At 46.9% G+C, this 11,934-nt stretch overlaps 1 protein-coding gene and 2 long non-coding RNA genes across 4 annotated transcripts in view; all 3 read left to right on the forward strand.

The window, feature by feature from the left end:
• epb41l4b (erythrocyte membrane protein band 4.1 like 4B) overlaps positions 1 to 11,934 on the forward strand; it is a 27,621-nt gene that overhangs the window by 1,477 nt on the left and 14,210 nt on the right. The gene's annotated exons all lie outside the window — the stretch shown is intronic.
• LOC132467840 (uncharacterized) lies at positions 14 to 3,841 on the forward strand. Its single transcript, XR_009528100.1, has 2 exons — positions 14 to 2,028; positions 2,107 to 3,841. It is a non-coding gene; the product is annotated as an uncharacterized LOC132467840 (long non-coding RNA).
• LOC132468103 (uncharacterized) lies at positions 8,685 to 9,835 on the forward strand. 2 transcript variants are annotated; one of them, XR_009528164.1, is made up of 2 exons: positions 8,685 to 9,396; positions 9,497 to 9,835. It is a non-coding gene; the product is annotated as an uncharacterized LOC132468103 (long non-coding RNA). The 2 variants fall into 2 exon arrangements; XR_009528163.1 differs by having other exon boundaries at positions 8,685 to 9,386.

The following is an 11,934-nucleotide window of genomic DNA, read 5'->3' on the forward strand; positions in this document are numbered from 1 at the left end:
ACACACACACACACACACGTGCAAACGCACACAGACAGACACACACATCTCCACAGGGTAACAATTTTGGTAGTGTTTTATGCCCACACCTACCGCAGTTATATTTGACGTCTAGATTGGGAGATGGGAATGTTATCATAGGATTAAAAGAGGGACGTTCTCAATCTTCCTTGAAACCTGTGTGTCTAGGAGGACTGGATGGAGTCTGTGGGCCAATGCTTTGAGGTCTTGATTGAAGTCTGATTCATTTGAATGTGTAGCACTAGTGTGTACTATTCTCTGGCCATGCGCCTCATTCTATGGATTTTCAGCAACCTTTTTGCACGTTTTATTGTCTTCTGTCAAAACCGATATTATTGACAGTATGTTGTTGGTACTGGATGTCCCTTGCCACAAATAATTAGGTGTATTTCCATTTTTCATTACATACGAAGGTTCTTGCTATTGGTCGATTCATTCATTGTTCTACCAAGGGACACGTACGTATTGGATATTAATAACTATTCTCATGTGAAACTCGACACAGCAGAACCTTTTGAATCAAGCCTTTATCTCAAGTTGGCCTCTTGATAACACTTACTTCCCTTTTGTTCCTTTAACTTTGAATCAAATATGACCCCTGTATACACACACGCACGCACGCACGCGCGCAAATCTTGGCCAGAGACCTCGGGACAGGTGTGTAAACAGCCGGTCCCCGACAGCAACTGTGTATATGTGTGTGAGCGCATATTTATGTGTGTGTGTGTGTGTGTGTGTGTGTGTGTGTGTGTGTGTGCACTCTGTCATCCTCACTAAACCTTTCTGCTCCTGACCCCACTGCCTCGCCCTTTTCAGTGCACACATAAACACACAACGTCCCCAAGGGCAAATCTGAAATAAGTGAAGGAAAGTATGATGAGAGGGAGGAGGGCAAGAAGGAAGCTGTAGAGAGAACGACTGAGACAAGTGGAACATCCATCTGTCCTCCAGCTTCTGAACAGCGCGTTGAATTAGGGTCATATTGAGAGTGGGTGGGTGGCATCTTGCACACACATACACATAACCATACGTGTACACACACACACACACTCACACACGCATACATATTACCATACACACAGACATTAACATACACACACATGTACATTAACATACACGCAAACACACACACATACACACACACACACACACACACACACACACACACACACACACACCCTATCCCTCAGTGGGGGAAGGAGCCATCAGCTGCGGGCCAGGGGGGTAGCTGCCATCTGCCAGGGCACCGGAGGCCCCTAGGCGATGGAGGTGAGCTGGACTCAGGTTCCAGCCCCTCCAGTTGAGTCCCGGAGACCCCGGGGACCGGGCCTGTATTCAAATTGGATTCATGCTTATGATTCTAATGGTGCTCAAATATTGACTCACTTCGTAAATTGCTACCGTTACGATTTTTATTGCCTTGTTTTCCTAAGTGTCAGTGTTTACACAAATGGGTCTATAATGGATTATGGATGTTCAACATCAAAAATCGTTATTGTCCCCAAAGGGAAATTTGTTGCGCAACAGGTGCATATACAGTAGGTATAGATACATAATAATAATAAATGAAAGCCTATAGGAGCCTATATTTTATTACCAGTAGTCAGTGTTTAAATATATATATGTATGTATAATATATATATAAGTCACAATCACTGGTATACTGACTCCATTACTGTCTGATTCCAGTCATTTTCTACTCATAATTTCACTAAAGGTACATTTATTTAGTCTTCCTGTAGTATTCTCCCCAGTCACGTCGTGCTCGGGTGCGTCTCTGTGATTGACACGCTGTTAGCTCGGCGGTCCATGTGTGATGCCGTGGCCGAGGATAAATAGAGATAACACAGATAGGAGAGGAGCTGGAGTGGAGTTCATCCTCTCAGTGAGCTCTCTGTGTCCCACTTCCCCTCAGCATAGACGCCCTCTATGTAGAGAGCTCTGAATGGGCCGAGTGTTTCTACTGTGTGTGTGTGTGTTTTTGTGTGTGTGTGTGTGTGTGTGTGTGTGTGTGTGTGTGTGTGTGTGTGTGTGTGTGTGTGTGTGTGTGTGTGTGTGTGTGTGTGTGTGTGTCTGTGGGCGTAGGCGGCGCATGTGTGCAGTGGCATGGCGGGTAAAATTTCACCGCGGGTAAAACATTTAGAATGAGCCTTTCACTGCGTGACACTGGCCCCTTCTGACAAAAGGAATGGGTTTTTTTTCGGTACCACCATTTGCATGAATGAGCACATGCATAAAGAGGCGACGCACGCACGCAACCAGAACCTAATATCTACGGGCACTCGCGTGCACACGCACGCACATACACACAGGCTGCGTTCTGAGGGCCTTTATTTGGAACAAGTCGGCGTTGTGCTGTTCTGACGGTCAGCCGGCCCTCCCTAGTGTATCCCCGCTTCTAATCATCCCCAACATGTCTCCCGCACTGGAACCCTTCCAGCCGCTCCGCAGTCCGCAGACGGGCAGAGAGGCTGTGTTTTCAGATGGCAGAAGGTGTGGAAAGCAGCAATGTTGTTCACACATGTATACATTTAGGCATTTGGCAGACGCTGTTATCCAAAGTGACCTACAATAAGTACAATTGTCAGAAGAAGGAGAAACAATGCCTTGGTGTCTTTTTTTTTTTAAAGATTTATTTTTGCATTTCAATGCTTTATTATAGAGTGAGATAGAGAGGAAGGTACGGGAGATAGAGGGGAGGACATGCAGCAAATGACCACGGGCAGGACTCGAACCCGGGTCGCTGCGTTCAGGACTGAGCCTATATGGTACGCCCTCTACCCGGTGAGCCACCAGGGGGGCCCCACAATGCATTGGTGTCTGTACAGTAAGGATGTTCATAGAACCAAGTACCAAGCACCAATAATCGCAAGGTTAACCCATTCCCCGTAATACCCATATACAACAAAGACAGCTAGGATAATGTTCTAATGTTCCTCTGCATGACCACGCTTTGATTTAGACGTTGGCTCACATGCTTTGATTGTCTCCGTTCCGTTGTGCTCGCTCTAGCTCCGCGTCGCCCCACCCTCCCTTAATGACGAGCTCCTATGGGTGCACTTATACGTTGGGCTGCTCTCTCTGCAGTACTGCGCTGCAGGAAGGTATCGGACCTGTTTACAGGCCCGAGTCGTCTCGGCGGTAAATGGAGCGGAAACATCCCTTCAGCGCCGTGACAATTAGGATCAATCATGTACGATTATACTGAAGGCTCTCCTCATTCCTGCAGTGTGTTGCACGCAGCGTTGGAAACGGCTCCCAGAGCACAGGTTCAAAGGAGATCTGACGCCTCTAATCCTAAACCCCAGTGTGGGAAATCACAAAAAACAAGCAAAAACATTTGGGGCTTTTATTTAATCAAGTACAATTGAATATCAAGAACACTTAAAAACACTGTGGAATATCCAATATCCAAGTACACAAAAATAAATGGAAAAACACTTACACAACACTCTTCAAGTGTCAGGTGTTCTCATGGTTTGACACAGCCTCAGTGTCTGGTCCTTGATCTATTTTCACCTTGCCACCCTTCCATTTATTTCCATTTGTTTATTAGTTTGTTCTTATTTGGGACTCGGCTGGTTTTAAGCAGTATGACCTCTTGGGGTTCAAGGTGTCAGGCATTGGATGACATCCCTCCTGTTCCGGATTCCAACCGGTTGTGAAATACAATTTACAGGTCATTAGGGATCATTACAATAAACAAGCCGTCATGAAATTGCCAAGAACCCCAAATTTCACAATCACTAAACTGCATTGACAGATCTGTTGCTTCACTTCTTTGTCAAGTTGACAAATGTCAGCCGTAAGACAGTAAAAGTGCTACATTTTTATATCAACAAACAACAGTCCATTTCAAATCATATCTGTCCAATAATGTTCCCTATTCTATGATGGACTATGGCTAACTGTTTGGACAAGATGGCGTGGCCACACAGTCCCTAATACCCCAACACTCCACTCCGGCGTTATCTGACCCCAATGCCGCTCATCTGTGAGTCATTACTCCCTTCTTTTATTGAAGGCAGTAGGCGGAGAAATCCTACAATGAACTAATAGTCAACTCCTGGCCTCCAGTTTAACGCTCGGCCTGCTGTGAACGTTGCCCGGGGAACCGTGGGCTGGGAGGCCGGCCTGACGGCTCCCGTCTGCTGGGCCACTCAGGCTAATTAGCGAACCCAGAAGTCTGACTCAAACTGGGACACATGGGCAATGTTGACTCTTAATTTAACACATGAGAACGGTTTATAAGTGCTGTAGCTCTAAACCATAACATTATACACTACACAAGTGGTTTCCAGGACATTCTTTGTGCACAAACTAGCCGAAACTCAGAACTCAACCCTTAGTGTGTGCGATTGTGTAGTTATGCTTCAGCCAATCACAAAGCAGTGTGTCCGTCCTTGTGATGTCTCAGTCTTTTCCCTCGGTCTACACTGACTGGCGTACTTCGTCGTAACGTGTCACTCGTGATGTGTTAAAAATTCAGGAGAAGCCATCATGATTTACATTTCCCCTTCAGGGAAAACCTTGTTTTTGCACGTTTTTGTTTGTGTCACTCTGAAAGTTCCTCATACCATTCCCCTAGCTTCCCGTCATTGTGCCGCGGTGCGCTGACTCACATCCTGTATGTCATACCTGTAATTGTTGTGAAATATGTTTTTTTATCACCCCAGGGTGTTTACAGTAGGTGTGACTTGATCGGGTGATATGTCACAAAGCAGACAGTAAACTGCAGGCTCGAATACATCTACACCCCTGAAATCCCAGTTGACCGTGGGGTCCGTTGATGTCAGATTGCACCACAGTAGGGACACCTGCCACTTGGCAGAAGAACAACAATGGCGTCATTGTGGTGCATTCTTTAGTGCTTGCCCACTCTGAAAGGGCGGTTAAAGATGTGGAACAGCGCCTTGGCATTCTTAATCGAACTACGGTGCGATTCTGTTCTGCAGCCTTATTCGATTTGGCACTGAGATTGCCTTACACTGCTTCAAGTGTGACTCTAGTTGAGTTATCACGGTTTCTTCTCGGTCTTTGATCATGGCTTTAAAACCTGCTAAGCCAAGAGAATTAGGTTGTGTGGTCGATTGGTTCCAGTCCTCAGAATCCTGTCGCTCGGGCTGTGTCTGGAATGTGTGTCAGACGGGGTAAGATCGGAGAAAACTGGGACAGCCGAGCCAAGAAAAGACAAGAGAGCGGGCTTGATAGGGAACCTGCCCTCAGTGTGTGTGTGTGTGTGTGTGTGTGTGTGTGTGTGTGTGTGTGTGTGTGGCTCTTTGAGGCCACATGTAAGCTGGTCATGTCCTGATAGAGGGGCCACACACACACGCACACACAATGGATCGTTTTTTAAGCCAACAACGTTTGACATGTTCTCCAACGTTTTTCGGACGAGTCAAAAACAGCGACTATGACGAAATCATGTCGTCTATTCATGCATTGTCGGCTCGGTTATCTGATCAGTTGTGTCTGCCCGCGTGCTATGTAGGGAGCGCTTGATTTGACACTCTCTGCCAGTGACGCTATCATGCACCGAGACGCTCCATTCCTGTTGCTATCTGCTGTTGCATCTGCTGGCTGCTTATTTCTTCAGAATCGGGCGACGGAGATATTCTTGCTAAAAACTTAGCGTGATTATTGTGACAACAGAACTGAAGCGGTTGTACTATAACCGCTTATTCCTGCCTGGCACTTTACTATTTTATTTGTGTTCCTTCCTTGTGAACGCTTAGTGCTGATGTTTCCTCATGATTTTGACCTGCCGCTGAACCTGCCAGCTCGCCCCGGCGGGATTAACCGGGACAACACCTCAGGGCTGTTCTGGGGAACACAGAGAGGATCCCGGGGAGGGGGTGAGGGGGCTGAGGGGGTGCTACTGCATGGAAAAGTAGATCAGAGAGAGTCTGAACTTCTCAGGAGAACACGAGATAAGTGCGAAAATGCCTCGGCAGCTTATATTGAGGAGTGCGGCGGTGGGGTGGGGTGGGGTGGGGGAGGGTGGTGGGGTAAACCCTCTCTGACCTGAATATGCACCGTGATGCAAAGCTGATGCCACATCTGCAGTGATAGTACGGTACTGTAACAGTACAATGAGCCAATTTAAATTACGGAGCAAATTAGCATTTTTGTTTTAAATCTACCTGGAGACCTTTGCGCTACAAAAATAGAGTTTCCCAACATATTATTGATAATATTTTAAGTGATAAAGGAGAAGTCCCTTCAAGCGTTTTCAGGTCTATTTTCAGAATGTTGCGAGTTATAACATGATTTGGAAACTATAACTTTCCCAGAGTTAAAACTTAAATCCCTTTAAATCTTTTTCCTATTGCATCTCTCAACTAAGCCCACAGGAAGCTCACAAAAAATCCATAACCCACATTCTGCCAATTAAGGCCGACCCTACACTATAATAAACACGGGGCATGAGGAATAAAGAGGTTTAACAACGCCGAACGAAGCCCCTCAAGCACTCATCCTCTACGAGAAAGAGGGGAACGAGTCGGACCACACAGAGCACGAGGAGCAGAGGAAGGCAGCGACTCCCGCTGGGGCTCCTGAACGGTGGCTTCCTGCCCCCCTGGGTGCCATTCATTCAGTAGGAGGAGGAGGAGGGAGGAGTGGGGGTCCGCAAGTTGGAGACCGAGGCTGAGGTAACAGAGGAGGAGCAGAGGCAGGGAACCTCACGCAAGCTGGAAGCACTAGAATCGAACGGGGGGGAGAGAGAGAGAGGTCCAGTCAGGTCCAGCTGTCAGCTTTATGGCTCTTATCTTGTTCAGCGCTCTCTCCTCCTCACTTTCCCTGGCGGCGGCCGGGCAGCTCGTTAGCATGCGCGCGCTACAACCACACACAGGCGGCACAGGCTATTCACACCCGCACGCCGATCTCTCGCCCTTTCGCACGCTCTGTCTCTGTCTCTCTGTTTCTCTGTCTCTCTCTCTCGCTCTCGCTCTGTCTTTTGCTTATGCATGTGTAATAGATCCTTTGCTCTTTATTCTTTTTTTTTACTCTTTGAGGCATCTACATAAGCATCAGTGCACAATGTGAACCCTTTAGATTGAATAACAGCAACCTTTCCCCTCATCTGAAAACGATAAGCAGCGAAAGAACTGAAACTCTGTCCTGTTGGCAGTGTGGCCGACTGAAAGAACAGCCAGTTAACTTCACATCTGGTTTGTTTATTGGTTTGTTTAGTTTGCTGACCTTTTTAATCAGTGTCGGCCGTGGCTCTGAGAAAGTTATTGGTTAATGTGGCTAAGTACTGCTGAACATACTAGTAGAAAGTTATTGGTTAATGTGGATATCTACTGAACATACTAGTAGAAAGTTATTGGTTAATGTGGATATACTGAGCATACTAGTAGAACGTTATTGGTTAATATGGATATACTGAACATACTGGGAGAAAGGTATCGGTTAATATGGATATGTACTGAACAAGCTAGTATAAAGTTATTGGTTCAGATGGATGTTTACATACCAACCTACTAGTATAAATGAATTGGTTAATATGGATAATATGTACATACCCAACATACTTGAAGAAACATATTGGTTAAAATGGATTTGTAAATACTGACATAGACATGTACCGTCCAAAAAACAGTCCTTGGCTTGTGTTTGGGGAAAGACTACCCACACACCGTGCACCGGGCTAGCGCGTAGAGTTTTGATATCCCACTGTGTGAATCTGACTCAGTCTCTGTAGTACTGGATGAGGACAAATAAAAAATAGTTATGTCCAGCGAGTGCGGGTCAACATCTGCCTGGCGGGGAACAAGTGACTCCTCGAGGGAGGGGTGGATGGGCGGTGGGGAGGGAAGCGCAATCGAGGTCTGTCCTATTAGTATTCAGGCCACACGGCACTGCATTGCAGCAGTGGCCCACTGACATACATACGCAGACATACATGCACACACACTCGTACACATACACACATACACCAACTCGTACACATGCACACATACATACATGCACGCATGCATGCACTCATACACACTCGTACACAATCACGTATAAATACGCAGACATGCATACACACACACATGCACAGACATGCATACAGACACACACACACACTCGTTCACATACACAAATAAATACACACACACACACACACACACACACACACACACACACACACACACACACACACCTGTCGTTTGATCATAAATGTTGCTGACGAGCTTCTCAGCCAGCAGTCTGCGTGTCTTAGTTGAACGGACTGTTGGACATTTAAACTCCCTCATTCATAACCAAACTACCAAGTACAGTATATCTACACTTTGTAGCTTTGATTTGATCAGATCCACTACAACGGGTCAAAGTGAGCTTTGGTTCACATCAGGTGCTACATTAACACAGCATATGAAATGGGCCTTTACTTAATACAATTAAATGCATGGCTGTAGGGAATCACTTGTGATCCAAGTGTAATCGCGACACCTGATACCTGATTACTCCGGGATCATGATCTGAACTTAAATGATTATTCATGCCTCACTCAATGGGGAAAAATATATCCTCTATCTACTAGAACTGGAGTTCTGTTCCACTGCAACCAGAAAGTAGCGGGATTTACAGAGGGGAGTCAGAGTCATAATAAGGCCTGCAGTGGAGGGTTTCTACAGTCGGAGGACTGGAGGAAAGTTATTGTTGTTTTTTTTAAATCCATCTTCCCTCCTGTCCTCACGGGGACAGCTGTCACCCGTATGGGTGGGTGGGGGGGAAGGTGTGTGTGTTTGTGTGTGTGTCTCAGTGTGCGTGCGTGTCTCAGTGTGTGTGTGTGTGGTATTTGCATGTGTTGGGCTAGGAAAATGGGCAGTGGAAGCAACTGACTGTCAGCATCTATTGACTGCTTGGTTATAAACGGAAATGTACACAAACCCCCAGAGCTGATAAGAGGCAGGTTTCCATGGTCTCCTGGAAGTCCCTGCTGCTAAGGAGTGTTTGTTGTTCCGTGGTAAATTGAACGAGCAGAACAACAACGTGTCCGCCAGCTAGCGGCCTTATTTGATTCAGTAGGATGTGATGTTTCTCTCGGGGGATGTATCAAATGTTTATCGTGGCTGAGGGAACGTTTTAGAGAAACGCAGAGACGCCAGAGGACGTGAATTAACGAACCCAGCCAGCCTTGACATGAGACCACAACAAACCAGAAACATGGGGTTTAAAACCCTGCCCAAACAAACTGTGCATGAAATACAACATATGTGCTTGTACGCATGGTTCGTCAAGATCCAGCACCGCTAATGGAACAAACTACCAGTAGATGCATGATTGGGATGTAAATAGTCCCTACCTAAGTACATTTATCTTCATCAGTATTTGTGTGTGTTTGTGTGTGTGTGTGTGTGTGTGTGTGTGTGTGTGTGTGTGTGTGTGTGTGTGTGTGTGTGTGTGTGTGTGTGTGTGTGTGTGTGTGTGTGTGTGTGTGTGTGTGTGTGTGTGTGTGTGTGTGTGTGTGTGTGACGAGCTGCTCCTCAGTGTGACGGAGGTAATATATGGAGGCTGAGCTGCAGCAGAGTCACAGCCCAACACGGTGCTGGTGGCTGAGCGGATGAATGACTCCTCGCTGTCGCTGCTGCGTGGGTGGGGTGGCATCGCCGGGACATGCCGGCCTCTCGGCTCCGGCGCTGTGTGTGTGTGTGTGTGTGTGTGCGTGTGCGTCATTAGTCCCATGTGTTTCCCAAAGTCGTCCGTGGAATGTAAAGCAGCCTGGTCTTCCCTCTAGTCTCTCTTCCTCTCCTTCTTGGGGTGAGCACCCTGCTGATTTCGGCGCGCCACGGTCCTCTTCGACCTCAACCTTGCGCTGTAGAGGGTGGCTGAGTCTTCTTATGAAGATGGTGTGCGGTGGGGAACACCAGCACTGCCCTTGCGTTCTTCTCTATGAAAAGGTTTCTGAGCTGCTTTGATAGTAATGTGCACAATTGCATTGGCAGTGTTTGGTGCGGATAAATATGGCTGTGGTCTAGATAAATCGTGACTAATGGGGAAATGACCAGTAGGAAGGTGTGTGTGTGTGTGTGTGTGTGTGTGTGCGTGTGCGCGTGCGTGCGTGCGTGCGTGCGTGTGCTTCTCTCTAATTAAAGTGTTACTTTGGCTCTCTAATTAGCCCGAGAGGATATCACATTGCTCTTGTCCAGCTGTGTGCGATCGGATCCTGCATGTGTGTTTCTCCGTTGCTCTGTCCAGCTCTCTTGTCTCTTATCAAGCTAACCACCGGCTCCGGGTGACCAGAGACCATCTGGCTAACTGCAGAGGGGCCTGGTAATTAGCCAGGGAGACTATTCCGGAATCAGATGCTGCCAACCAGGGTTACCTCTACGGTCTATCTCGGTCACCCCTCTCTTTGAACTTGGTTTGCCGTCCTCCTTCTCTTAGTTCTCAATGTGCAACTTCCTTGCCTACCACTAGGGTCAAGAATCGAAAACGCAATCGTCTTGGTACGACTCCTAACTTCTGTTTAGCGTTTGTTTTCATTTTGATTAATATTCTGCTAATTGTGAAAACACCCTTCTTCAACTCTACTGCCTGATGTTGGGAGAGAAGCTGGGGTAAACCGTGGGTCCCTCTCTCTCTCTCTCATTCTGCCCGTAGCTCTAATGACAAGCTGGGATCTGTGTGAAGAGGGCTCCCTCCCTGATCTAATGCGTAGCAGATGCTTCAAAAAGAAGAAAAAAAAGTCTTATTTTTAGAAGGTCGCTGCGCGCTACAGCCCCTACATTAATAATTCTCAGATGTGTGTGTTTTCTGTTCCACATATAGCCGAACCCATCACCCTGCCCGCTCCGATGCTCTGGATGGTGTATTTCAAACCACGGTTCAGGCTGGCAGGAGCAGTATGTTATAACAGAGACTCTTTATTGGCTCGCCCTCGCGGGGTTTAATGTATGCCCTCGTAGTGTGTCGGGACGGGGGGTGAGCAGACAGATGCTGGTGGCGTCTGGAGCAAAAGGGATCGCTAAAAACGTGTGCGTTGATGCAAAGACTCGTCGGGACTCGTGCACTAACAGTGCACGTGCTGCTCCTTCTAAGCAGGCAGTTCATCGACGTTATCAACACCAACCGTCTACTAATATTAGGTTTCAACCAAGTACCACTAAATGGAAAATAATTTGGGCCAACGAGTTGATAGTGCTGAAATATTGATGCTTGCTATGTCTTTATTATTGCTTCTCAGATGCCAGCCTATAAAGTGAAAAGTGGATCTGCCAGTTTCTAAAAAGCATTTCATTTTTAACAACGTCTTTATCGTGGGAAATGGAGAACACGGAAAGGAATATCCTCTTGGGGTATGAGTATGTTGCTACCAGACTGAACATGCACACACAGAGACCTCTCTCCACTGGCTGGTAAAAGCTGCTGGGGATATTTGTAGCCCTAACACTATGTTGATATGTTGATGTCTGTGCAGCCTGCTCGCCACTATAGAACGGTTGTAGCAGGTCTGAAGTCCTGCAACATGAAATGGACAACAGTCAGGAAGTGACACTATTTATTAATAGAGTTAATGACGTGTGTGTGTGTGTGTGTGTGTGTGTGTGTGTGTGTGTGTGTGTGTGTGTGTGTGTGTGTGTGTGTGTGTGTGTGTGTGTGTGTGTGTGTGTGTGTGTGTGTGTGTGTGTGTGTGTGTGTGTGTGTGTGTCTCTTTCATAGACTCCTGGAATAACGGAATATTCCCTATAATAGTAAGGCTGGCTGGTTTTGTGTTCAAAGCTTGCATGCTGGTGTGTTGCTTGGGATGCCAGTGTGGGTTAGTTGTGGGCCAGAGGTGGTGGTCATTGGAAGAAGTCTAATTTGTGTGTGAATTTACTCATGAGACTGTGTCAAAGTCGACACGTACCCAAACACAAACATAAATGACACACACAGGGCCTCTTCCAGGCTAATGTGACATTCCCAGGGGCTTCC

This window comes from Gadus macrocephalus, chromosome 11 (genome assembly GCF_031168955.1).
Source record: "Gadus macrocephalus chromosome 11, ASM3116895v1".
Classification (NCBI taxonomy): Eukaryota; Metazoa; Chordata; class Actinopteri; order Gadiformes; family Gadidae; genus Gadus; species Gadus macrocephalus.